At 38.5% G+C, this 27,114-nt stretch overlaps 1 long non-coding RNA gene across 3 annotated transcripts in view; it reads right to left on the bottom strand.

Moving 5' to 3' along the window:
* Positions 1 to 20,282: 20,282 nt before the first annotated feature.
* The window catches only part of LOC105486364 (uncharacterized), a 73,787-nt gene continuing 66,955 nt past the window's right edge, over positions 20,283 to 27,114 (bottom strand). For all 3 annotated transcript variants that reach the window (XR_011620567.1, XR_011620569.1, XR_011620566.1), the window contains exons 2-3: positions 25,513 to 25,679; positions 20,283 to 20,795 (exon numbers count right to left, since the gene is read on the bottom strand). This is a non-coding gene — a long non-coding RNA (uncharacterized lncRNA). The remainder of the gene's footprint in view (positions 20,796 to 25,512; positions 25,680 to 27,114) is intronic.

Below are 27,114 nucleotides of genomic sequence, written 5' to 3'. Positions count from 1 at the left end.
TTCACCTTAGACATTGTTTCCATGAAAACGCTTTCATAAATGCCAGTGATCTTAATTAGACAAATCAAATAAACACAAGAAACACATATCTAGGAACCACTGATCCGTATTATTAGCTAGAGAGGCAGAATTTTTTATTTCCTAGCCATAGCCCTGATCTTTTCAAATTCCTGTTATTTGTTGCCTTTCTTGTATAAAATGATTCATTCACCTGGTTTACTTGCATTTTTTAAAAAAAAGCCATTAAATGTATTTTCCATTTCTTCTGGTATGCAATCAAATTTAGGTTATGTAAAATGGCACAAGTGAACACCTCCTGTATGTGTATACAGTTTTTGTGTTTATAATGGAGTGAAAGGGTAGGGGAGTACTGGGCTTCACAGCTTCTGAGCAAAGTGTTTATATCTCTCAAAATGGACTTCTAAACCACACATTTATCCTTTTGCTGTGAATGGACATTTTCTTACTTAGTTCTAGGTTTGCAGAACTACACTTTTTAAAAGTTCAACTTCCATGGCTACTGGCATGAAGAGGACAACGCTGATGACTCAATTGCTTAGGCCAGAACACTGTAGAGAGAATAAGAATGATCTCTCCTGTGTCTGGAAGTAGAGAATGTAGAATATTCTTAGTGAGACACCAGGTGACCCTGTAAAATATAGCAATAGCTGATAGAGTCAGATTTAGGATTGAACAAGATAATACATGTGAATTGCTTAAAACAGTGCCCAGCTTACAGTGAGCCCATCATTGTTGTTTGTTGCTATCATTTCTATTGCAGTCTCATCACAAAGGACATCCTAGCAATGAGTTTTGATCTTTTGGGGAACATCTAGCAAAGTTCTCATAACTTACTGACCCCAGGTACTCCAAAGACATATAAAAGGCTGGGTGGAGTTCTCCTCTAATGCTAGATATTCATTTAGAAACAAAGACGATTCAGCGAAGCATTTATTTTGTAGCCTTTGTTGGGAAGTAGATTTGTGGTTCACCACTTGGAGCATGAGTAGAAATCTGTAAGAAGAATTACTCTGTAAGTCATTTAGCTCAATCCACTTATTTTAAAGATAATAAAATTGCGACTAAGAGAAGCACCAAATTCTTGTCATATCAGTGATAATAAGTAGGTCTTCTTTGCTCATTTGTTAAACTCCATGGGGAAAGGAAATCCAAACTCACATTTAACTATCAGATTGAAACACAGTAAAATGTTGTTAAAGAAAGTGAACTCTATGTAGCTTTTAAAATTAATCCTACTATTGAGATTTAACTAACCTCACAAGGTTTTCAGACACTTGGCCAAAGGATATGGTTGTACATCTCTACAAAGAGTTGAATAGTTGAACAATTTATGCATTTCGTTATCTCTTTACTATCAAGTAAACTAACCACAGAAAAAGCAATCAATAGGAATCTAAATAATGACCAAAATTAAACTTATTGCTAAAATTGTCCTTTAATTGACTCAATAGTATGTGCTTTTATCATGAGAATACCTGCAACATGCCTTCTTTACCATGGGCTATGGAAAACTGTGAAGAAGCTAGGGAGTTATGTTGCCAAGTTAAATAATGATTATTAAAGATGTAATTATACATGTTCAAGAAGAAAATACAGGGCAATAAACTGAGAACATCATAATACAGAAATGCAAATGTTCTATCTTTTACTTTATAAAGAATTTACCTACAGGTTAAAAACAAGGAGATTTTTTCTCCTTTCCCATCATCCTCATCATCATGTCAACGTTATCATCATCATCATCATCGTATCATCATCCTCAGTACAATTTAATGAGTAGTTGTTATAAGCTAGCAATACACTGTTTTACATATATTTTTGTTTTGGTCCTTTGATGCTGAGGCTGGAATCACCCCAAAAGCAGTGTCAGGGGAATTCCTACAGAGGAGTGCTCACACACCAAGCTGAGATGGAGCTAGTTGGGATTCCAAAGAAAGAAACAATAAATGCCAGGGTAATCGGCCCAAAGCATTTATGAGGTAAACCTAATTACAGAGTGCTGCACTAATCCTTGTGACAGACAGTGAGAAAAAAATGATATTTTACTTAGGTATGTCTGCAGAGAGGGGGTCAGGGTACAGAGTTTATATGAGGGTTTAAAACTTTTTGCTCAAGGCTGGAGCCAGTTCCTCTCAGTGTTTTGGGCAACAACCTAGAGACCTTTATCAGTGTCTATGAATGTTCAAGGCCCCAGTTTGGGTCCAGGCCTGCTGGGATAAACCTGCGGCTGGTTGGCTCACAAAATGGTCAAGGCACTCTGTGATTTTCAGTAAGGACACAGGAAGAAAGCAAGAGGAACTGGGGGATCTTGCAATTATCAAATTAATCCTTATGTTACTCTTTTAGGTTAGGTGTTTATTACAATCATGATTCAAACAAGAAAACAGAGGCACTTCTTTCTTTAGGTCATACTGGTAACAAATAGCAGGACTGTGATTTAAACTAAAGTTTGTTGATTCCAAGGCCCAACTTTTGAATCATTTAGTGCTATTGTTAAAATTTGGTAAATATCAAGGTAAAGAAATAAAATTTCCAGAATTCTGAAAACATTTTCAAAGGGAAATTAAATTGTACGCAGAGACACTAAACAAAGTCAACTATTTTATTAGCACTCTAGAATTTGAGAGGAGATAGTACCTTCAAAAGTTTCCATAAAACACTGTATTTGTAATCTATTGCTGTGTAACACATTATGCCACAATTTAGTGGCTTAAAACAACAAATTTTTACTATCTCGCATAGTTTCTGTGAGTCAGAAACTTGAAAGTAGCTTAGCTAGTGGGTTCTGGTTTGAAACCTCTCATGAGGTTGCAGTCAAGATGTAGGACAGGGCTGAAGATGTACGAAGGCTTAACTGGGGCTGGAGAATCCACTTCCAGGTTCACTCATACACTGGCAAGAAATTTTAGTTCCTTGTTGGCTGTTGGTAGACCTCAGTTCCTCACCACGTGGGCCTCTCCACAGGGCAGTTTTGAATGGCTTCCTAACATGGCAGCTGGCTTTCCCAGAGCAAGTGATCCAAGAAAGAGAGGGAGCAAGACGGAATCCATGGCACCTTTTATAACCTAGTTTTGAAAGTCGCATCCATCACTTCTGCCCCATTCTGTTGATTATATTATGGAAGAGGACTACATAAGAGTGGGAATACTGGAAGGAAGAGACCACTGGGACCATCTTGGAGGCTGGCTATCATCATTTTATCAAAGTGTCAAAGAGCTTACCATCAACATTTTCCATTATTGTTAAATTAAGTAAATGGTGAATTTTACACAGTTGCTATTAGGATGCCTTACATAAGCACTATGGCCATTCTAAGGTGCCACTACTGTGTTTATTTTTAGGAAGCCATCATAAAATATTTGGACTAAAGAATATGGACAAAAAGAAATTAGTTTTCTCCCTGGAGAGTGTCTTTTAGCAGTCATTATTCAACAACTCTTTATTCTTATCCCCTCATCCCCTTAATTTTCATGGAAATCTAAATACTAGATCTACCGTCATGCTGGTGTTATAGCCACATCTTGGTATTGAATGGAGCCACAACAAACATAAGGATCAGCATAAGCTCCTGAAGAATACCCTATATCATATTTCTTTTGATGAAAAGTATTAGGAACCTTCCTGACCTTCTTTTCATCTGTGTGTCTCTAGCTTTCAGCAGACCCTAGCATATAGTGTTGCAAATATGACGAATATTAGACCTGTTCTTGATAAGAAAAACTTAGTGGAAGTTCTAATATGGGATGATCTTAGAAGTAGAAAATGCCAAAGTATCTTCAAAGTAATTCAGAAGAAGATAGTTTTCCAGGAGATAGAACTCTCCATTAAAAAAACTAGGTCTTGTGGCCAGATAAAGACATGAAATATCCTAGTTTCATGGAAAGGTAGACAAATCGTTACAGCCAGGTTGGTGAATCTGCCTTAGGGAAAATGAAACAGACTGGGTTGAAGGGAAAAACGATACTTGGTTTAGGATCTGTGTACCAGGAAGTCTTGCCAACAATCCAATTTACAGTAAGCTCTTTGACACTTGTCTCTGGTCCCTTCTAAAGCCACAAAAAATCCAGTAGCAACAAGCCATGGAGATAAGGGTCAGCGAGAGCTAGAAGAGGTTTGTATTTGACACATCTGAAGGCAATGTGACTGGGACAGATAGTCATTATTTAAAGGAAGCAAAGTTGTAACCATGGAGATGGGGACAATCACCAAGTACAAACCTGACAGGAAGACAGAAACAAACAAACAAACAAACCAGTAAGGCAGGATAGCCGATTAGAAGCAGCAGTAGTCTGCAGAACTCACAGAAGGGAATGAAAGTGTCAAGTAAATTTAGCATTTTCAACTGAAATATCAAGATTCTCACACTGGGACTGACTAGGCAAACAGCTCTGCCCACAGAGAATGAAGAAAAGCAGGGTGGGGCAACAGCCCACCCGGGAGCAGCACAGAGCCAAAGGAACCCACACTCCAGCCAAGAGAAGCAGTGAGTGATTATGTGATCCCACCCTGGAAACCATGCTTCTCCCACTAATCTTTGCAACCAGGATATCCCTTTGTAAGCCCATGCCACCAGGGCCTTGGTTCCAACACACAGAGCAGTGTGGAGTCCCAGCAGAGCAGCCACTCAGGCATGCACAGAGACCAAGGAGTTTTGCATATTCTGCCTCAGGATTTCCAGCAAGGTGGGAGATCCATCCATGCATACCCCCAGGAGAGGGGCTGAATCCAGGGAGCCAAGCAGCATTGTTTCTTAGGCCCCATAAGTTAAGAGCCACTGGTTTCTGTATTAAATCCCTTCCACAGCACCTCATAAGGTAAGAGCCACTGGCTTGGAATTCCAGCCAGCCACCAGCAACAGGCTAGAGTCTGCCTGAGAAAGACTGTGTTCTAAGGGGGAGGGAAAGCTACAATCTCTGTGGTTCCATTGACTCAGCTGTTCCAGTCTGCCAGTTCTGAAGAGTTCAGATGGTGCAGATGAGGAAGGGTCACCCACAATACAACACAGCTGCACTACCAAAAAGCAGCCAGACTGCTTCTTTAAGTGGGTCCCTATTCCCATTCCTCCTGACTGGGTAAGACCTCCTGACACCTCCTACAGGTGTAGTTCAGGCTGGCAACAGGTCAGTACCCACCTGGGATGAACCTTCCAGAGGAAGGAGCAGGCTGTCATCTTTGCTGTTTTGCACACTTCACTGGTGATACCTCCAGGTATGGGAAAAACTGAGGAAACTAGGATCTGGAGGGGACCCCCAGCAAACCACAGAAGTTCTATTAAAGAGTAGCCTGACTGTTAAAAGAAAAACAAACAGAAAACAATAACATCATCAGCAAAAAGAAACTCCAAAAATCCCCATTTAAAGGTCAGCAACCTCAAAGATCGAAGGTAGATAAGCCCACAAAGATGAAAAAGAATCAATGCAAAAATGATGAAAATTCAAAAAGTCAGAGTGCCTTGTGTCCTCCAAATGATTGCAATACCTCTCCCACAAAGACAGAACTGGGCTGAGGCTGAAATGGCCGAAATGGCAGAAGTAGACTTCAGAAAGTGGGCAATAAGGAATTTCACTGAGCTAAAGGAGTATCTTGTCACCCAATGCAAAGAAGCTAAGAATCATGATAAAACAACACAGGAGGTGATAGCTAGAATACCCAGTTTAGAGAGGAACACGACCAACCTTATGAAGCTGAAAAATAGAATGCAAGAACTTCACAATGCAATCACAAATATCAATAGCAGAATAGATTAGGTGGAAGAAAGAATTCCAGAGCTTGAAGACTATCTTGCTGAAATAAAGCAGACAAGAATAGAGAAAAAATAATGAAAAGGAAGAATAAAACATCTGATAAATATGAGATTACATAAAAAGATGAAACCTATGACTGACTGGGGTACCTGAAAGAGAGGGAGACAATGGAACCAAGTTGGAAAATATACTCCAGTATATCATCCAGGAGAACTTTTCTAACCTAGCAAGACAGGCCAATATTCAAATTTAGAAAATCTAGAGAACCCTAGTAAGATACTCCATGAGGAGATCAATCCCAAGACACATAATCATCAGATTCTGCAAGGTCAAAATGAAAAAAATATGTTAAGGGAAGCCAGAGAGAAAGGCCAGGTCACCTATAAAAGAAAATCCATCAGACTAACAGCAGACCTCTCAGTGGAAACCCTACAAGCCAGAAGAGATTGGGGTGCAATATTCAACATTCTTAAAGAAAATAATTTCCAACCCAGAATTTCATATCCAGCTAAACTAAGCCTCATACGTGAAGGAGAAATAAGATCCTTCTCAGACAAGCAAAGGCTGAGGAAATTCATTACCATCAGGCCTGCCTTGCAAGAGCTCCTGAAGGAAGCACTAAATATGGAAAGGAAAAACTGTTACCAGCCACTGCAAAAACACACTGAAGTACACAGACCAGTGTCACTATGAAGCAACCCCATAAATAAGTCTAAAAAATAACCAGCTAGCATCATGATGATAGGATCAAATTCACGTGTAATAATACTAACCTTAAATGTAAATGGGCTAAATGCCCCAATTAAAAGACACAGACTGGCAAGTTGGATAATGAGCCAAGATCCATAGGTATGCAGTGGTCAAGAGACCAATCTCACATGCAAAGACACACATAGGTTCAACATAAAAGAATGGAGGAAAATTTACCAAGCAAATGGAAAACAGAATAAAGCAGGGGTTGCAATTCTAGTTTCTGACAAAACAGACTGTAAACCAACAAAGATCAAACAAGACAAAGAAAGGCATTACATAATACCTTTCAACAAGAAGCGCTAACTATCCTAAATATATAACCACCCAATACAGGAGCACTTAAATTCATAAAGCAAATTCTTAGAGACTTATATAGAGACTTAAACTCCCACACAATAATAGTGGGAGATTTTAAAATTCCACTGACAATATTAGACAGATCATGGAGACTGAAAATTGACAAAGATATTCAGGACCTGAACTCAGCTCTAGATCAAGTGGACCTGACAGATATCAAAGAATTCTCCATCCAAAATCAACAGAATATACATTCTTCTCTTTGCAACTGGGAATTACTGTAAAATTAACCACATAATCAGAAGTAAAACACTCCTCAGCAAATACAAAATAACTGGAGTCATAACAGTCTCTCAGATCACAGAACAATCAAATTAGAACTCAAGATTAAGAAATTCACTCAAAACCACACAACTGCCTGGAAATTGAACAACTTGCTTCTAAATGACTACTGGGTAAATAATGAAATTAAGGCAGAGATCAAGAAGTTCTTTGAAACTAATGAGAACAAAGAGATAACATACCACAATCTCTGGGATGCAGCTAAAGCAGTGTTAAGACGGAAATTTATAGCACTAAATTTCCACATCAAAAATCTAGAAAGATCTCAAGTTAACACTTTAATGTCACAACTAAAAGAACTAGAGAACCAAGAGAAAACAAACCCCAAAACTAGCAGAAGACAAGAAATAATCAAAATCAGAGCTGAGCTAACGGAGATGGAGACAGAAAGAAAACCTTCAAAAAAATCAATGAAGCTAGAAGTTGGTTTTTTGAAAAAAATAGTAATAAGATAGACCACTAGCTAGACTAACAAAGAAGAAAAGAGAGAAGAATCAAATAAACACAATCAAATGATAAGGGGGGTATCACCACTGACCCCACAGAATATCAGAGAATACTGTAAATACCTTTATGCAGATAAACTAGAAAACCTAGATAAAATGGATAAATTCCTGGACACATACACCCTCCCAAGACTGAACCAAGAGGAAATTGAATCCCCGAACAGATCAATAATGAGTTCTGAAATTTATACATTAATGAATATCCTACCAACCAAAAAAAGCCCAGAATCAGATGGATTCACAGCTGAATTCTACAGAGGTACAAAGAAGTGCTGGCACAATTTCTACTGAAGCTACTCCAAACAATTAGAAAGGAGAGACTCCTCCCTAACTTGTTCTATGAGGCCAGCTTCATCCTGATACCAAAACCTGGCAGAGATAAAACAACAAACAAAATATTCAGGCTGATATCCTTAATGAACATTGATGCAAAATACTCAACAAAATACTGACAGACCAAATCCAACAGCACATCAAAAAGCTTATCCAACACCATCAAGTTGGCTTCTTCTTTGGGGTGCAAAGTTGGTTCAACATGCACAAATCAATAAATGTGATTCATCACACAAACAGAACCAAAGACAAGAACCACATGATTATCTCACTAGATGCAGGAAAGGCCTTCAATAAAATTCAACATTCCTTCATGTTAAAAACTCTCAATAAACTAGCTATTGAAAAAACATACTTCAAAATAATAAGAGCCATATATGACAAACCCACAGCCAATATCATACTAATGGGCAAAAGCTGGAAGCATTCCCTTCAAAAACCAGTGCAAGGCAAGGATATCCTCTCTCACTACTTCTATTCAACATAGCATTGGAAGTTCTGGGCAGGGAAATCAGGTAAGAGAAAGAAATAAAGCGTATTCAAATAGGAAGAGAAGAAGTCAAATTATCTCCATTTGCATAATCCTATATCTAGAAAATCCTATATCTAGAAAACTCCATCATCTTGGCCCGAAAGCCTCTTAAGCTGATAAGCAACTTCAGCAAAGTCTCAGATACAAAATCAATTTGCAAAAATCACTAGCATCCCTATACACCAACAATATATAAGCAAAGAGCCAAATAAGGTATGAACTCCCATTCACAATTGCTACAAAGAGAATAAAATACCCAGGGATACAGCTAACAGGGGAAGTGAAAAACCTCTCCAAGGAGAACTACAAACCACTGCCCAAAGAAATCAGAGGACACAAAGAAATAGAAAAACATTCCATGCTCATGGATAAGAAAAATCAATATCATGAAAATGACCATACTGCCCAAAGTAATTTATAGATTTAGTATTATTCCTGTTAAACCACCATTAACATTCCTCACAGAATTAGAAAAATCTATTTTAAATTAAATGGAACAAAAAAAGGGCCCAAATAGCCAAGAAAATGCTAAGAAATAAGAACAAAGCTGGAGGCATTATGCTATCCAACTTCAAACTATACTACAAGGCTACAGTAACCAAAACAGCATGGTGCTGGTACAAGAACAGACACATAAACCAATGAAACAGAATCGAGAACTCAGAAATAAGACCTGACACTTACAACCATCTGATATTCAACAAACCTGATAAAAACCAGCAATGGGAAAATGATTTCCTATTTAATAAATTGTGCTGCTAGGATAACTGGCTAGCCATATGCAGAATATTGAAACTATACCCTTTCCTTACACCATCTACAAAAATCAACTCAAGAAGGATTAAAGACTTAAATGTAAAACCCAAAACTCTGGAAACTCTAGAAGAAAATCTAGGTAATACCATTCAGTACATAGGAACAGGAAAAGATTTCATGACAAAAACACCAAAAGCAACTGCAACAAAAGCAAAAACTGAAAAATGGGATCTAATGATTCTGCACAGCCAAATAAACTACCATTAGAGTGAAGAGACAACATACAGAATGGGAGAAAAATTTTGCAATCTATCCATCTGACAAAGGTCTAATATTCAGAGACTACAAGGAACTTAAGAAAATGTACAAGAAAAAAACCAACCCATTAAAAAGCGGGCAAAGGACATGAACAGACACTTCTCAAAAGAAGACATACATGAGACCAACAAACATATGAAAGAACCTTAACATCATTGTTCATTAGAGAAATGCAAATCAAAACCACAATAAGATACCTTTTCACTACAGTCAGAATGGCTATTATCAAAAAGTCAAAAACAACAGATGCTGGTGAGGTTGTGGAGAAAAAGGAATGCTTATTCACTCTTGGTGGGAGTTTAAATTTGTTCAACTATTGTAGAAGACAGTGTGACAATTTCTAAAAGATCTACAAATGGCATAAATACCATTTGACCCCCATCCCATTACTGGGTATATATCCAAAGGATTATAAATCATTCTATTATAAAGATATATGCACATGTATGTTCACTGCAGCACTATTCACAGTAATAAAAGCATGGAATCAACTTAAATATAAATCAATGACAGACTGGATAAAGAAAATGTACATAACACCATGGAATACTATGCAGCCATGAAAAGGAATGAGATCATGCCCTTTTCAGGGACATGGATGGAACTGGAAGCCACTATCCTCAGAAAACTAACACAGGAACAGAAAAGCAAACAATGCATTTTCTCACTTATAAGTGGGAGCCGAATGGTGAGAATACATGGACACATGGTGAGGAACACCACATACTGGAGTGTGTTGAGGGAATGGGGAGAGGGAGAGCATCAGGACGAATAGCTAATGGATGCTGGGTTTAATACCTGAGTGATGGGATAATCTGTATAGCAAACCACCATGACACACCTTTACCTATGTGACAAATCTGCACATCCTGCAAATGTACCCCTGAACTTAAAATATAAGTTGAAGAAGAGAAAAAAGAAAACAGCAAGGTGAGTAGGAGGATCAGATGCAGGGCAAAAATAAGAAAAGGTTGGGAATATGGCTCCAAAGCAGGAATTGTGAATAATTTACTCCAATCAAGATTTACCTTGACCACTCTACTAAAATTGCTCTTGTAAAATTTACCAATGACTCCCTGGATTTAACAATAAGTTGTATGTTGATCAATACAAAGGGCAGTTCTCTGCTTTTTTTCATCAGCATTTGACAGGGTTGTCCATTTTCTACTCTTTGATGATAACTTTCATTATTTGGTTTCCAGGCAACTACACTGCCTGGGTATTCCTCCTACCTTGATCATTGCTCCTTCTCAGTCTTTTGAGCTTGTTCCTTTCCCAGCACATGATCTTCTTTTCTTCTCCCTGTATACATACTCACTTTGTGATCTCACCCAGGCTCATGACTCAATACAATTTATACACCAATGATTTCCAAATGAATATCCCCATTCTCACCTCTCCCATAAACTCAGGTTTCTGTCTCTGTTGGGGTGTCTAAACTTAATATGCTATGCCCCAAATTAATCTCCTTGTCTTATCCCCAAGCCTGTTTTACCTATAGTCTTTTCCATTTCAGTGGATGGCAACTCCATTCTTCCAGATGCTCAGGCCAAAAACCTTGGTGTCATCACCAACTCCTTCCATTCGCACCTCACAGTCAATTCATCAGCAAATCCTATTGGCTCTGCTTTCACAGTATATCCAGACTCTCACTGCTTCACCCAACTTCCTCTGCTTATTTCCCTGTTTTCAGCCTCCTCCTCCTCTCTCCTGGTTGCTGATGTAGTCTCTCAAGCATGCTCCATTTCAACATTTTCTCCTGTAGTCTATTCTCAAGTCAGCCAGGTTGTTTCATTTTGAAGTATAAATCAGAGCATGTCATTCCTCTGCTCAAAACCCATTTCCCACCAAGCAAAGCCAGATATCTTGTAATACCCTGACCCTTCATGAGATGACTTTATTTCTTTCTCCCTCAATCCCTGTTCCAGTCACAATGACCTCTTTGCAGTTTTTGAAAACACTTTTGTCATTTGTATTGTCTATTCCCTCTGCCTATAACACTCTTCCCCAATCATTCACATGGCTAACCCCTTCAGGTCTATGCTTAAAGACCAATGCCTCAGTGCAGTCTAGCATGACCACTCTTTTTAAAACTTTAACCTCCTCCCAGCTCCAGTCTTTCTGATCTGCTTTCATAGTTTAAAAAAAAAATACTACTTTCTAACATACTATAAATTTTAGTTTATACTTATCTATTATGTTTTTTCATGGTGAGACTATCTCCCACTACTAAGGAATTAGTTCAGCAAGGCTTTTTTTCTGTTTTGTTTACTGGTGTATTCCAAGTGTCTAGTAGAGAGCCTGACATATAGTAGGCACTCTATAAATATGTGTTTAAGAAATAAATGATTTATATATTAAAGGATTGAGTCTTAACACTCTGGGGAGAAAAGTCTTCTACAGAAGGATAATGGGTAAAGCAAGAAGCCCTGTCAGAAGCTTAGTGCTCCAGTTCTGGTGAAGTCTCTTGGAGCTCTGACCAGGTGGTAGCAGCTGTGCAATCTTGTGTGTGGCCCAGCCCCCTTGTCTGAACAGAGCTGACCTCACCATTAGCAAGTGCTTTCTAAGTCCTCACTTAGTCCTGGTCTCACTTCCAACACTTGTTAGATAATATTTCCTTAAAGTCCAGCTCAAACATTAATATCCTTGTGAAGCCTTAATCAACTTCTGTCCACCTAGGCTGAATTTGTTGCTACCTTACCTTGTTTCACATCTTGCCCATATCTTTCATATAATGCTCTTCACACTGCATGAAAATTAGGAGACATATCTTTATATATTCATGAGTTTGTGTTTCTCCTGCTAGATTGTGAGGTCCCTGAGTATAGGGAATATGTTTTATTGATCTTTCATCTTTGTAACTAAACTAAAATTAATGCCTGCCCATGATAAATGGTCTGCAAAAAAGTAGCAATTTTAGATCAAGTTCAATAAATTTTATTTCAGAGAGATATTTTCTTGTCTTAAACTGTTTTAACTCAATAATATAATAACAACACATGCAGGAGGATTCTTTCTTATAGATGTTGCACATTTTTACAATTTTAAAAATGTTTTTAAAGGAGAACGACCACCATTCCTGCAATTAAAAAATTTTTAAGTGCAGAAGAGTCCAAGAATACTAACTTGCTTTTTTTCTCTTTTGCTTTTGTTTCTTACCAGAAAAAAGATTCAGAATTTTAGATTATCCCTCATTAAGTCTTGAGTTTCTGGCCTTGAAAGTTAAGCATGTCTTCTGCTCTAAAGAAGCAGATTAAGCCAGTTGTGCTGGCAGCTTGAAGCGTTTGGAAGCTGGCCAGAACTGCCAAAGAAATTTTGTCCCCCTTTTTATTCTCTTCCTTTCCTCCAGGCTAGCTCAGAGAGTCCATTTGCAGAATCAAATGAAAATCAATCCCTTTTTATGCAAACCTTCCTGAAGCAGCAAGTCTATGTTTGGTCACAAGAGCAGAGGTTCGTGCAGTGGAAGCCCTGGTGGTGATTTCTCCCTGCTGAGGGCTTGCCAAAGTTGTCTCCACCTCATAGCGATGAAAGGCTGGATCAAACAGCTCTCAAAGCCAACCTCTATTAGACTTGCCTTTTCTAAAAATAGTGCACTTCAGTAAACACCATTGTGAATTTGCAGTTTACTTGCTGGGGAGTACATTGCCACCTCCACCAAAATTTCATGCATGCATGTATTTATTTCTAGCTTATTGGACATTCTTTTATCAACTAAAACCCCCAGCAAATTTATTTTTTGTTTTAAAGTCTGATATTTAATCAATTCCTGCTTAATGATTTAGAAAAAGTATGAATAAAAAGATCTCTGAATCAGAGCAGGTTGAATGAAAGAAGTTTAACCAAAGATAAGATTGAGGTTTCTGCAGTTCTTGGAAAATGTCAACTGAGGTTGTAGAGACCCAATGCCCCCAAAAAAGGATTGGGTCAATCAAATTAAGACAGTGCATTGCTTGCTACAAATTCTCCTGAGTGGTGTTTGCAGATTGTAAATATGTATCCTGTTTTATTGTCTGAAAGGACCCTAACAGTGGAGGTGCTGTCCTTATTTTTGGTTTATGTTCACCTTTGATCCTGACAGAAACTAAATCTCTCTGTTCTGTAGCCAGCACCTGATCCTTGGACTTCTGTTCACCCTCACCTAAAAAAAGATAGGAGAGAAAAAGCACATCAAGTGTACAAAGCTCAGCACTGGTTTAGGACAGGAACCAAGTAACATGATCTCCAGTGGAAGCTATGGGGATCACCAAGGGAGGATGTGATGGTTTGAGCTGACTTTAGCCCAGGAGGTCTCCAGGCAGGTGGGAGAGATGTGGGAACCTGAATAACCACAAATGGGCAGAGTCTCTACTTTTTGGTATATTGGAGAGGTGACACTATGAAACCAGCTTTCCCCAACATTAGGGTCAACTGCATTAGATTTTGTGCAGAGGAAACATCAGAGTCCCAGTGAATCATGGCCCCTTCCATCTATCGTTTTCAACACCTGCTATTTTTTTTGAAGCTTGTTTGTTCTTCTCCAGAAAATATCTATTTTATCAGTTTGTCAAGTCAACCCAGCAAATTAGGATAACAATTTTGGAAAACAAATCTTTCAATCTGAAATCAGATAGAAAAAAAAGAAATAAGTGTTATATAATGCTAGCTAAAAAATGAAGGAAGTGATAACAATAGGCAGAACAAAATAGGAGAGTTAAGAAGTCAAAATTTCCTGGATTTTTTTGTATTTTGCCCTTTTCCTTTTTCTCTTTTTGTGCCTATCAACTATTTGTATATTCTTCATGTACTCAATTATTCCATCTTCAAAATGAATAGAAACTAGGACTTGTCAATTAACATTTTTGAGCTTCTGTTTTCTTTTATGCAAAACAGAGATAACAACACCTACTTCACAGACTTGTTAGTGATGAGATAACTTGTGTAGAAGCTCTTGGTTGAACAGACTCATTTATTTGTGGTCAGTGAACATTCATCAAGCATCTACTATGTGTCAGGTACATATATGTGTTAAGCACTGATATTATAATCAACATAGTGTGTGTACTTTCATCTGCAATTTTCCTCTCTTACAGACGTCCACCCTGGGTTAAAATGCTTAATAAATGTTTAAATAAACTATAATTGCTAGATAGTTTTATAATGTCATCATGACAAAAACTATTTAAAAGTAAAATTTGGTTTCTATGAAGTATATCTACAACTTATCAGAAATACATCTACTGTGTACAGAAATGGGCAAGTACAGACATTCATTTACTTCTTCACATATTTCAGATACACCATGGATTGTGAACAAAGGGCCTACTTCTAGAAGACTTACAAACTTTATTGGCTACAGTGAAGCAAAGGAAGGTGCATGTATCTTAGCCTTTCCCAAAAAGAGAATGGAAAGAAAAAGGACTGTTGGTTTTTGGGAGCAGATCCTATGGAGGAGCTTAGCAATCTAGAGACTCTTCCACATTCTTCTGCAGTCCATATCCTGTGCCCCTGAATTGGGCACCATGGTGGAGTGTCCCTACTGGGACCGGTTTCCAGGCTGTGACACATTGATGGAAGTGGAGTTTTCCCTCAGTCTGTTTTGATACAAAGGGCTTTATATTACCTTCTTGTGGGGTCCTTCTCCAGCTACCTGAGAGCCTGTTGCCATCGGCATTCCTCTTACCTCTCTCAGCACCTGTGTGGAGTAATAACTGTTTCAGTCTTACATTAGATCTTAGGGCTTATATACCTCACATGACATTTCTCAAGAAGCTGTGTAGACTATCTTTGGAAAATTTTGTTTGCACAACCATAAGAAGAAGAGTTGAAGCACTGCACAACTAAAGAGGCTTTAAACATTCCGGTCTATAATCATAGCACATTTTAAAGTTGTGGCCGGGCATGGTGGCTCACATCTGCAATCCCAGCACTTTGGGAGGCCGAGGCGGGAGGATGACCTGAGGTCGGGAGTTAGAGACCAGCCTGACCAACATGGAGAAACCCCGTTTCTACTAAAAATACAAACTTAGCCAGGCATGGTGGCGCATGCCTATAATCCCAGCTACTCAGGAGACTGAGGCAGAAGAATCACTTGAACTCTGGAGGCAGAGTTTGTGGTGAGCCAAGATCGTGCCATTGCCTTCCAGCCTGGGCAACAAGAGTGAAACTCCATCTCAAAAAAAATTAAAAACTTTAAAAACTAAAGTTGTGTTAGTGCACAGCATATCTAGCCATACAAGGCAACCCCAATAGGAAAACTAGAAGCTCTACAATATTCCCTAAAACTGAAACTGAAGCTTGATTACATGTGAAATCTACACTCTCTTTCATGTCCCCGAAGATTGTTTTGGCACTTTAATCCAGCTTTCTAGTCAGTTAGCATTGGAAAGTGTCCTAAGTATAGGCATGCTTAATATCTAGGAATCTATCTCCTCCTCTTTATTTGAATTATCATTGCCTTAGTTCAGGTCTCTATCATCTCTTCCCCTGAGTTACTGTTACAGCTTCCTATCTGGTCTCCCTGCCTCAATCTCTCCTTGTCCCCATTCATTTTCCAGTGTTGACAGGTGACCCATCTAAATCACAGTCTGATCATACCATTCCCCTGCTTGCTTTTAACTTTGATAACTTTCCACTCCCTCTTAGCACAGTCATAAAACCCTTCATGATTATGGCTTTTGTTCTTACCTTTTGCTTCTGCAATACCATGCTTGGTGAAGTCAAGTTAAGGCCTCTGCATTTGATACTCCGTCTGCCTAGAATTTCCTTTTACCCTTCCATCTCCTTTTACAGACCAAGCCCAGCTTGTATACAACCTCGCCTGGGAGCAATCTGAAGGCAATAAAAATATTTCTGGCTGGGCATGGTGGCTCACACCTGTAATCCCAGCACTTTGGGAGGCCGAGGGGGGCAGATCACAAGGTCAGGAGACCAAGACCCTCCTGGCCAACATGGTGAAACCCTGTCTCTACTAAAATACAAAAAATTATCTGGGGGTGGTGGTGCATGCCTGTAGTCCCAGCTACTCAAGAGGATGAGGCAGGGGAATCGCCTGAACCCAGGAAGTGGAGGTTGCAGTGAGCATAGATTGTGCCACTGCACTCCAGCCTGGTGACAGAGTGAGACTCTGTCTCAGAAAAAAAAAAAAAAAATTCCCTCTTACCCACAGACTACTGAAAAGTAACAGTCTCGAAGAAAAGTTGAGAAAGAAAGAAATTCATGCCTGGTCCACCATACACCTGATTCATAGGGGTCAGTCGCTAGTGGTAAGTTCAGTTAACTATATAGAGTAAGGCCATGCTGAGCCAAGCTATTTTCCTTCCTAACCTCTTCCTATCAGGGCTGACACCAAGGAGGTGAGTACTTGGGCACTTGTAAGTGACTCTGGGCTGCCACTCAGAGATAATCAGATGTCAAAAAGACCCCATGAGAGGCAGCTGCAAGTCACATGGGAAGTAAAAGATGGAAAATGTAACAGAAAAAGTATAAGCCCAGGAAGCAGAAAAACTGAGTTCCAGTCAGAAGATCTTTAGATTCCAGCATATCACTTTAATGCAAAAGGACTGGACTCTGTCATAGGTTGTTATACTGTGCTTCATATAGCCTGGGACAGTTCTAGATGTTTCTCAAGGACCTCCATGGGGGAATAGAGATGAGGAATATAATTCCCCCAGAACAGCTCCTCTCTTGATGGATATTCTGTTTTTCTGTGTAAGATTTCAACTGAAGAAAGGGTCATGTTGCTTAAAACGCATTAAAAATCTCTAAAAGAAATTAATAAACAGCAGATGTTCCTTGAACCAACATGTCCATCACCTTCTCCCAGAGTTAAGTAAGATGTGCTGATAGATGCACTTGGTGACTGATGGGGCACTCCTATGGGCTGTTCCCACAGATACCTACCCCCCTCCTCCCTCCAGGAGAGCCACTTACTGCCCAAGGATCAGTTGGACTTTGTCTTCAAGCTAGTAAATGCCAGTTGTACTTGTTATTTCAATTATATTGATTTAATTATATATTATATAAGCCAGTGAAATCGAGTGAAAAGGGAGTACTTTTTTTTAATATGGTTTGACTGTGTCCCCACCCAAATCTCAACTTGAAATGTATCTCCCAGAATTTCCACGTATTGTGGGAGGGACCTGGGGAAGGCAACTGAATCATGAGGGCCAGTCTTTTCCATGGTATTCTCATGATAGTGAATAAGTCTCACAAGATTTGATTGGTTTATGTAAAAAACAAACAAAAAAACAAAACAAAACAAAAAAACACTTTTGCGTCTTCCTCATTTTTTCTTGCTGCCACCATGTAAGAAGTACCTTTCACCTTCCACCATGATTCTGAGACCTCCCCAGCCATATGGAACTGTAAGTCCAATTAAACCTCTTTTTCTTCCCAGTCTCAGGTATGTCATTATCAGCAGTGTGAAAATGAACTAATACATTTTTTTCTATGAATACTAAGAAGTATTAGTATCAGTAAACTACCAGAAGTGTTGCTGAGGAGTTATGTATGAAAGAGTTAATTCTTTGGGGAAAGATTGTAATAATCTAAATGGAAGCTACTCTCAGATTGTTTTATAACTATCTTAGAGTATTAATTCTACTTTAAATAAATCTATAATGCATAATACATTAAGAAATTGTACAAAATACAAAGTGACATTCACATAAAAGAGGCAACAAGAGAATTCCAAACACCGTGTTCACACCAAAATCATCATTGGCTCTACATTAGACATTAGAAAATAAATTAACTTCTATAGTTTAAGAAAAAATAAAATATTTAAACATATATACATATATCTATGTGATTCCCCACTTTGACTTTAAATTAACTGCAAGTGCCATCATCTAAGTTTATATGTGTGAAAGAAACAAATGATAAAATATTTCTTCTGCAAAAATGAACCAACCCCCAGTATCAGCTTATAATCTGAGGTTCTGATGGCATTGTTTTCTTCCAAACAGAGAAGACACTTCTATTAAAGTGAACACTGACTGGCCTTGCATATGTGCAGCTGTCGGGCTCAATGGCCACTATAACACAGAAAACATGGTTGTTTCCAACTACAACAGCTGTCCCTGATTTTTAGTCTTTCTTAAGTTTCAGCAGAGACTGCAATATGGTCATGGAAAAAAAAAGTTGGACGAGAAGAAGATAGTCGGGGGTGTGGAGTGAATGATGTGACCTGGAGGCTCTCTCTCTCACTAGTCAGTATATTTGTAGTGCAACAGGGCTCTGTTTGGCAAGCCCAATGTTACAGAGATTTATTGATTCTGCTTTCAACTGTGATCAGCCACTGAATGACTTGTCTCACTTTCGGGTGTAGTGTATGTCTACCATACAAAGCATTCTTTGCCTAGAAACTATTGTAACTGTTTACCGCAAAATCAGTGTTGCTACGAGTCAATAACAACGTGCCAAGTAGGTGGGCATTGATCAAACAAGAGAAATATATATTAGTTACTTGAAAGATTCACTATATTCTTTGGTGGAAGGTATAGCCATTCTGAAAAGTGAAAGGCATATAAAACAGTTTTGTGAAAGACTAATTTATTTCATTAGGAGTCTTTCTGACCTATAATTAAAGTACAACCTTTAGTAAACAAATAAAGAGCTTAATGTTTTAAATTACATACAAGGCATGAGCCTCCTAAATGGCATCCTGTCACCTGGAGAATCCCATGTGGAAAAGCAAACAATGTTTTCAAAACCTCTGAATAAAAAAACATCTCCTGTATCTTATCACTCTCCTGACGTCCTCACACCTCTTCCCTATGGCAGCCATTTTCTCAGTCCAGATATGTTTCATGAATACTAAAATATCTTTTCTTTTTATTTTTTTTTTTTTATTTTATTTATTTTTTTTTTTGAGACGGAGTCTCGCTTTGTCGCCCAGGCTGGAGTGCAGTGGCCGGATCTCAGCTCACTGCAAGCTCCGCCTCCCAGGTTTACGCCATTCTCCTGCCTCAGCCTCCCGAGTAGCTGGGACTACAGGCGCCCGCCACCTCGCCCGGCTAGTGGTTTTTTTTTTTTTTTTTTTTTTTTTTTTTGTATTTTTTAAGTAAAGACGGGGTTTCACCATGTTAGCCAGGATGGTCTCGATCTGCTGACCTCGTGATCCGCCCGTCTCGGCCTCCCAAAGTGCTGGGATTACAGGCTTGAGCCACCGCGCCCAGCCTATCTTTTCTTTTTAATAACACAATTGAAATTACATTTTATGTACTGTTCTTCAACTTATTTTATGCGTCTCATTTTTGGGGGTCTTCTTCCCCGCCCCCGTCTTATTAAAGTACAATTGACAAATAGAAATCGTGTATATTGAAGTGTACAATGTGATATTTTGATATATACATACACTGTGAAATTGTTACCACAATCAAGCTACTTAACATATGTATCACCTCACATAATTAGCTTTTTTTCTGGTGCTGAGAATATTTAAGATCTATTCTCTTAGAAAATTTGAATTATGCCAAAAAATTAGCTGGGTGTGGTGGTGGGGTCCTGTAGTCCCAGCTACTCAGGAGGCAGAGGCAGGAGAATGGTGTGAACCCAGGAGGCAGAGCTTGTAGTGAGCCGAGATCATGCCACTACACTCCAGCCTGGGCAACAGAGCGACATTCCATCTCAAAAAAAACACAAAAAACAAAAAAGGAAATTTAAAGTGTGCAATACAGTATTACTAACTATAGTCACCGTGCTATGTATTCGATCTCCAGAGCTTATTATCCTATATAGCCAAAGCTTTGTACTCTTTGAGCAACATCTCATTTCTCCTACTTCTCCCTACCTGTAGCAACCACCATTCTACTTTCTGCTTTTATGAGTTTGACGTTTTTAGGTTCTACATATGAAATCATGCAATATTTGTCTTTATGTGCCTATCCTGTTTCATTTAGCATAGTGTTCTCCAAGTTCATCCATATTGTTGCAATTTCCTTCCTTTTTAAGGCTCAATAATATTTCATTGTATATACATGCCATGTTTTCTTTATTCATTCATCATTTGATGGACACTTAAGTTTATTTCATATCTTGGCTATTGTGAATAATACTACAATGAACATGAGAGTGTAGGTATCTCTTCAAGATGTTTATTTCAGGACTGGAAACTGTGGCTCATGACCGTTATCTGAGCACTTTGTGAGGCCAAGGCAGGCAAATTGCTTGAGTTCAGGAGTCCAGCCTCTGCACCATAGTGAGAACTTGTCTCTACAAAAACAAACAAACAAACAAACAAACAAACAAAAACAGCAAAAAGAAATATAAAAATTAGCCCAGCATGGTGTTAGGTACCTGTAATCCCAGCTATTCAGGAGGCTGATGCAGGAGGATCACCTGAGCCCAGGAGGTGGAGGCTGCAGTGAGCCATGATCATGCCACTGCACTTCAGTCTGGGCAACAGAGCAAAATCCTGTCTCAGTAACAATAATAATAAAAGAATACTGATTTCATTTCCTTTAGATATTTTAGATATAGACTCAGAAGTGAGATTACTGGTTCATATGGTATTGCTGTCTACTCTCTCTTCAATTCTGTTTATATTTGCTTTATATATTTAAGTCCTCCAATGTTGAGTGAATATATATTTATAATTGTTACATATTCTTGATAAATTGACACCTTTATCATTATATAATGACCTTCTTTGTTTCTTGTGATAGTTTTTGACTTAAAGTCTATTTTGTCTGATATAAGTATAGCCACCCCTGCTTTGTTTTAGTTAACATTTTTATGAAATATTTTTTCCATCCCTGCACTTTCAGCCTATGTGTGTACTTAGGACTAAATTGAGTCTCTTTTAAGGAGCATATATTTGAATTTTGTTTTTATCCACTCAGCCACTCTATGTCTTTTTTTTTTTTTTCTTTTTTTTCTTTGAGACGGAGTCTTGCTCTCTCACCCAGGCTGGAGTGCTGTGGCATTATCTTAACTTACTGCAACCTCCACCTCCAGGGTTCAAGCGATTTTCCTGCCTCAGCCTCCTGAGTAGCTGGGATTACAGGCACCCATCACCACATCTGGCTAATTTTTGTATTTTTAGTGGAGTTGGGGTTTCACCACGTTGACCAGGCTGGTTTTGAGCTCCTGACCTCAGGTGATCCGCCCACCTTGGCCTCCCAAAGTGCTAGGATTATAGGCGTGAGCCACAGTGCCTGGCCCTATGTCTTTTAATTAGATATTTTAATCTGTTTACATTTAAAATAATTATTGAGAGGTAAGAATTTACTATTGTCTTTTGTTAATTGTTTTTTGATGATTTTGTAGTTCCTTTCTTCTTCTTCTTTTGATGTCTTTCTTTCTGATTTGATGATTTTGCAGTGTTATGCTTATTCCTTTATCTTTTGTATACCTACTAGACTTTTTTTGTGTCATTACCATCAAGCCTACATAAATCATCTCATAGTTAGGACAGCCTGTTTTAAGCTGATAACAACTTAACTGATAACAACTTAATTCCGATCACATACAAAAACTCTATGCTTAATTTCTCCTCCCACATTCTGTGTTTTTGACATCACCATTTACATCTTTTTATATTATCCATCCATTAACCAATTATTGTAATTATGGTTATTTTTAATAGTTTTATATTTCATACTAGAGGTCAAAGTAACTTATATACCATTGTTACATTATTAAAGTATTCTGAATTTGACTATATTCTCATCTTTACAGTGAGTTTTATGTTTTCATATTGTTAGTTAGCATCCTTTTGTTTCAACCTGACAAACTCCCTTTAGTGTTTCTTGTAAGGCAGGTCTAGCAGTAATGAACTCTCTCTGCTTTTGTTTGTCTATGACTCTCTGTCTATTTCTGAAAGATAGCTCTCTTAAATATGGTATCCTTGTGACAGAGGTTTTTTTTATATTTCAGCACTCTGAATATAGCATTACACTTTCTCCTGGTCTGCAAGGTTTCTTCTGAGAAGTCCACTGATGGTTTTATGAGAGTTCCTTACTTGTGACCAGTCACTTTCCTCGTAATGCTTTCAAAATTCTCCCTTTGTAGTTAACTTTTGAGAATTTGATTGTAATGTGTCCCAGTGACCATTTCTTTATTTATCTGAGGTTCTTTAATTCTTTGAGTTTGGCTCCCTTTTTCTTTGCTCCCTTTTTCTTTGTCCCTTTTTTCTTTGTTCCTTCTGAAACTTTCATAATGCATATATTGGTTTGCTCAATGGTGTACTATAACTTCTGTAGGATTTATGCACTCTTTTTCATTTTTTTCTTTTTGTTTCTCATAATTTCTAGTGATGTATTTTTGAGCTCACTGATTCTTCCTTCTGCTTGACTGAGCCTACTGTTAAAGCATGCCATGGAGGTTTTTAGTTCAGTCATTGTGTTCTTCAGCTCCAGAATTTCTCATTGGTATTTATGGTTTATGGTTTCTGTCTCTTAAACTTATCTTGTTCATGTATTATTTTTCTGATTTTATTTCATTGTCTGTGTTCTCTTGTAGCTAGGTGGAGCTTGTTTAAGACAATTATTTTGAGTGCTTCGTCAGACAGTTCATGCGTTTTCATTTTTTTAGGTTTGGTTTCTTTGTTTTAATTTGTTCCTTTGGTGGTGGTGTGCTTCCCTGATTATTAATGATCCTTGTGTCTTTGTATTGGTGTCTACACATTTAAGAAATAGATACCTCTTTCAATATTTACAAACTATCTTCAACAGAGAAAGCTATTCTCCAGTCACCTTGCCTAGAAATTTTGAGTGGACCATCTAGTGGGGTCCATGTGTGTGGTTCCTGTTGGAGTACTTAGGTGAACTGACCTCACACCAGGGTCTGCAGGGGTATGCCTGGAACCTGAGTTCAATGGGGCAGGGCTCATGACTGGGTCCATAAGTATTGGCCTGGAGTCTGTGTCTTCAGGGACAAGCCTGGAGACTGGGTCCACAAAGGTGAGCCTGAAATTTGTTTCCGTAGGAGCTGACCTGGTGCTGGAGCATGACTTAAGTATGAGTCCACTGGGGCTGGTCTGGTGCTGGGGCAGGCCTGGCACCTGAGTCCATGGAGATGGGCTTGGCACTTGGGTCCATTGGAGTGGACCTGGTGCCAGGGTTAACTAGAGTTGATGTTGAAGTCAGGTGCTCACTTCACTCTTCTTCCCCCAGGTGGAGGGTATCTTTCTCCATACTGTGTGGAGGAGGGATGCAGATAAGGTGAAACTGTTCTTTCTACCTTCTTTAGGGTGTCTTTTCTTTATTTCTATGCTCCACCCAAGTGCTGTAATATCTCATATGGATTCCTTAGCTCTTATGAAGATGTTTTCATGCATGGATGGTTGTTCAAATTGGTGTTTCTGTGAAGGAACAAGTGCTGAAAATTTCTCCTCTACCATCTTGCTGATATCACCCTTCTACACTCACTTTTAAGCTATATCACAGTGTACAATTCTATGCATTTACTAAAGCTTATTTAGTTAGATAGCCCATATTTTATTTTATAATTGAACAAGGTCATAATGGAAAAACACCATTAAAATAATATAGAATGATAAAACTTAAAAAAAAAAAAAAACTTCTGACCATCTGGGAGCTACAATAGCTATTCTGAGGGGTGGGGAAGGGGCTGGCCTCTGAGGATTAGCAGTTTCTCTTGAGAGCAGAAATAGACCTGCTGGTGATGACCTTTTCAATCTTTCATGAAATTCAGGGCTAGTTCTCAGGCTCAATGAGAAGGTGTTTAATTTCTCAGGGAACAATTCACAGAACAGAACTTTAGTAATATCAGGAAATATTTCCCAACATTGTCATTACCTTTAACTGATCTCTCCTAGTTTATAGCACCTCTGCAAAGGTGTCAAGTAAGATGGAGTCAGAGTTTTCAAAAACCAGTCTCTTCTGGTGTAGCAGGTGTTGAGCCATTACAAGGGCTCATTATTCCCTTGATTAATTTCTTTTCCTTCATTCGGTACCATGCTTACTGATTTGGGGTAGACTGAGTGAGCTTAATGGAGTCTCCCAAACTGAAACAGCCAACTGGAGCACAGTTCTTAATGGGATAAGAATAGTCATGCTTCCCAGCTTCCATCCATAGAGGTAGAATTGCGGAGTTCCATGAAAAGGGCATTAACATTTTCCAACCTTGCTGACTTTGAAAAGCCTGTCCCACCTAGGGCTAGCTAATTCCCAGAGATAGTTAAAAACTAGCCTATGAGTGTCTTTTATATGTACACTAACCAGTTAAGGTTCCATACCCCCACCACCTCCTCCCTAAGGCTCTCACACTCAGGGCCACTATACCCCTTTCCTAATCACCCCAGGGCCTGGCACCAGAAAACTAGGGACTGCCCTAGAGCCTGCTGAAATTTATTCAAACTAGCCAATCCTAAATCTGCATACCCTGTCTGTTCTGTTCCTTCCCATGAAAACCACCATAAAGATTATTTCCTACATTTCTCACTAAATCTCTCTGCCTCCTGACTGACTCTGGTGTTTCTCCATGTCCCAGCCCCCAACCCAACCCCTAACTCAGCCTCGGTGTGGTGTGGCAGGCTCTTCTCCTCTGGGGATGTGTGAGTATAACAAACTAAATTTTTAATGACAGTGATCTCCTGATCTGTTGGCCCAACCATGCTTGAATAACAATAAAGCCTACATTTTCAAACACACGGGTGGTACCTGCCAGCTTGACTTTGCATGTTGTTCTTCATATGCATTCACCTAGAGCCTAGAGGCTTCAAGCAACCACTATTCCTCCTGCTAGGGAGCTTTTGCTTTTGCTGTTCCTCTTGCCAGAAGCAACCCTCTTTATCCTGAACCATTCCCCAGACCGAGGGAGCCTCTCCACACTTCAGATCTCATCTCAATCATCTAAATCCTTAGAGACCTTACCTGAGCCCCAGTCTGTATTTGGCCCTTTGCCATTGTTCTAATGGCATTCTATTTTGTCTTTGTAGTGCATAACATACTCGGTGTTTGATTACCTGGGAGATTATTTGGTTAAGGTTTGGTTTTCCCTTTAAGACTGGAAATGCCAAGAGAACAGCAGCTGCATCCTTTTTTTCTCATTATTGCATCCCTATTGCACTGTCCGGTACATGGCATGTGCTCCTTATTTGTGGATTGAAGGGATGGGTGAATCCCTTGGGGACTGTTGGAAAAGAGAGAAAGAGACTTTAAAGATAAGCTAAAGTTCAGCAGAAGAAAGTTGGAAGAGTCTCAGAGAAATACATTTTATTACTGTTAAGATGGCCTCATTTTCCCCAGTCAGCTGAATCATAACAGATGACACAAAGTGTTAAATAAATCCAAGTACATATTTATGATGAAATATTATACAACCATTAAGAATTATGTTTGCATTCTAATTGTCTCCTAAGTATGGCACAGTCATAAAAAGAAATACTACATAGTTACTCAAATTATACTGCAGATTTATGTTTACTAACATGGAAAAATGATCCTGATATATTGTTCATATTTTTAAAAAAGCAGATTAAATTTACAGAACAATTCGTATAGGTTAATGTTGCTTTGCTTAAAACTGGTATAAAATTATAAATATGTGCTTATGATATACAAGGAACTGTGAAAAACATTTTACATTAACATGAAATGTAACAGTCTTATAAGGAAATTACTATCATTATGTCCATTTTAAAGGTAAATAATAGGAAGCTTTTAGAGGTAAGACATTTGCCTATACTTCAGAGCTAATTATATTAACAATGATTAGTTATCTTTTTAAAATTTTATTTTTTACACTTTATTTTCTAAATTTTCTGCAATTAACATAGGTTAGTTTTATAATAAAAGAAATAATTTTCTTATCTACATGCTTTAATGACATTAAAACATTAAAATATTAATTTTCTAAATTTTTTAACTTTTATTAGATTCAAGGGATATAGATTACATGGGTATTTTGAGTGATGCTCAGATTTGGGGTAAAATGACTTCATCATACAGGTAATATAGTAACCAATAATTTTTCAACCCTTCCCCCTTTCCCTCCCTCCTGCTCTAGTAGTCCCCAGTGTCTGTTGTTGCTATTTTTATGTTCATGAGTACCGGATGTTTAGCTCCCACTTATAAGTGAGAGCATTCAGTATTTGGTTTTCTGTTCCTGTGTTAATTTGCTTCCGAAAATAGCCTCCAGCTGCATCCATGTTATGGCAAAGCACATGATTTCATTCTTTTGTATGGCTGCCTAATATTCTATGGTGTATGTGTATCACACTTTATCCAATCCCCTCTTGACGGGCCTCTAGATTGATTCCATGTCTTTGCTATTGTGAATAGTGTTGCAATGAACATATGAGTGTGTCTTTTTGGTAGAACCACCTACTTTCTTTTGGATATATACTCAGTAATGGGATTGCTAGGTCGAATGGTAGTTCTGTTTTAAGTTTTTTGAGAAATATCTGAACTGCTTTCCACAGTGGCTAAACTAATTAACATTCCCAACAACAGTGAATAGGCATTCCTTTTCTCCACAGCCTCACCAACATCTGTTATTTTTTGACTCTTTAATAACAGCCACTTTGACCTGTGTGAGATGGTATCTCAATGTGATTTTGCTTTCC

This window comes from Macaca nemestrina, chromosome 3, assembly GCF_043159975.1.
Source record: "Macaca nemestrina isolate mMacNem1 chromosome 3, mMacNem.hap1, whole genome shotgun sequence".
Classification (NCBI taxonomy): domain Eukaryota; kingdom Metazoa; phylum Chordata; class Mammalia; order Primates; family Cercopithecidae; genus Macaca; species Macaca nemestrina.
Note: the sequence above shows the minus strand (reverse complement) of the source record. Positions and strands in the feature narration are given on the sequence as shown.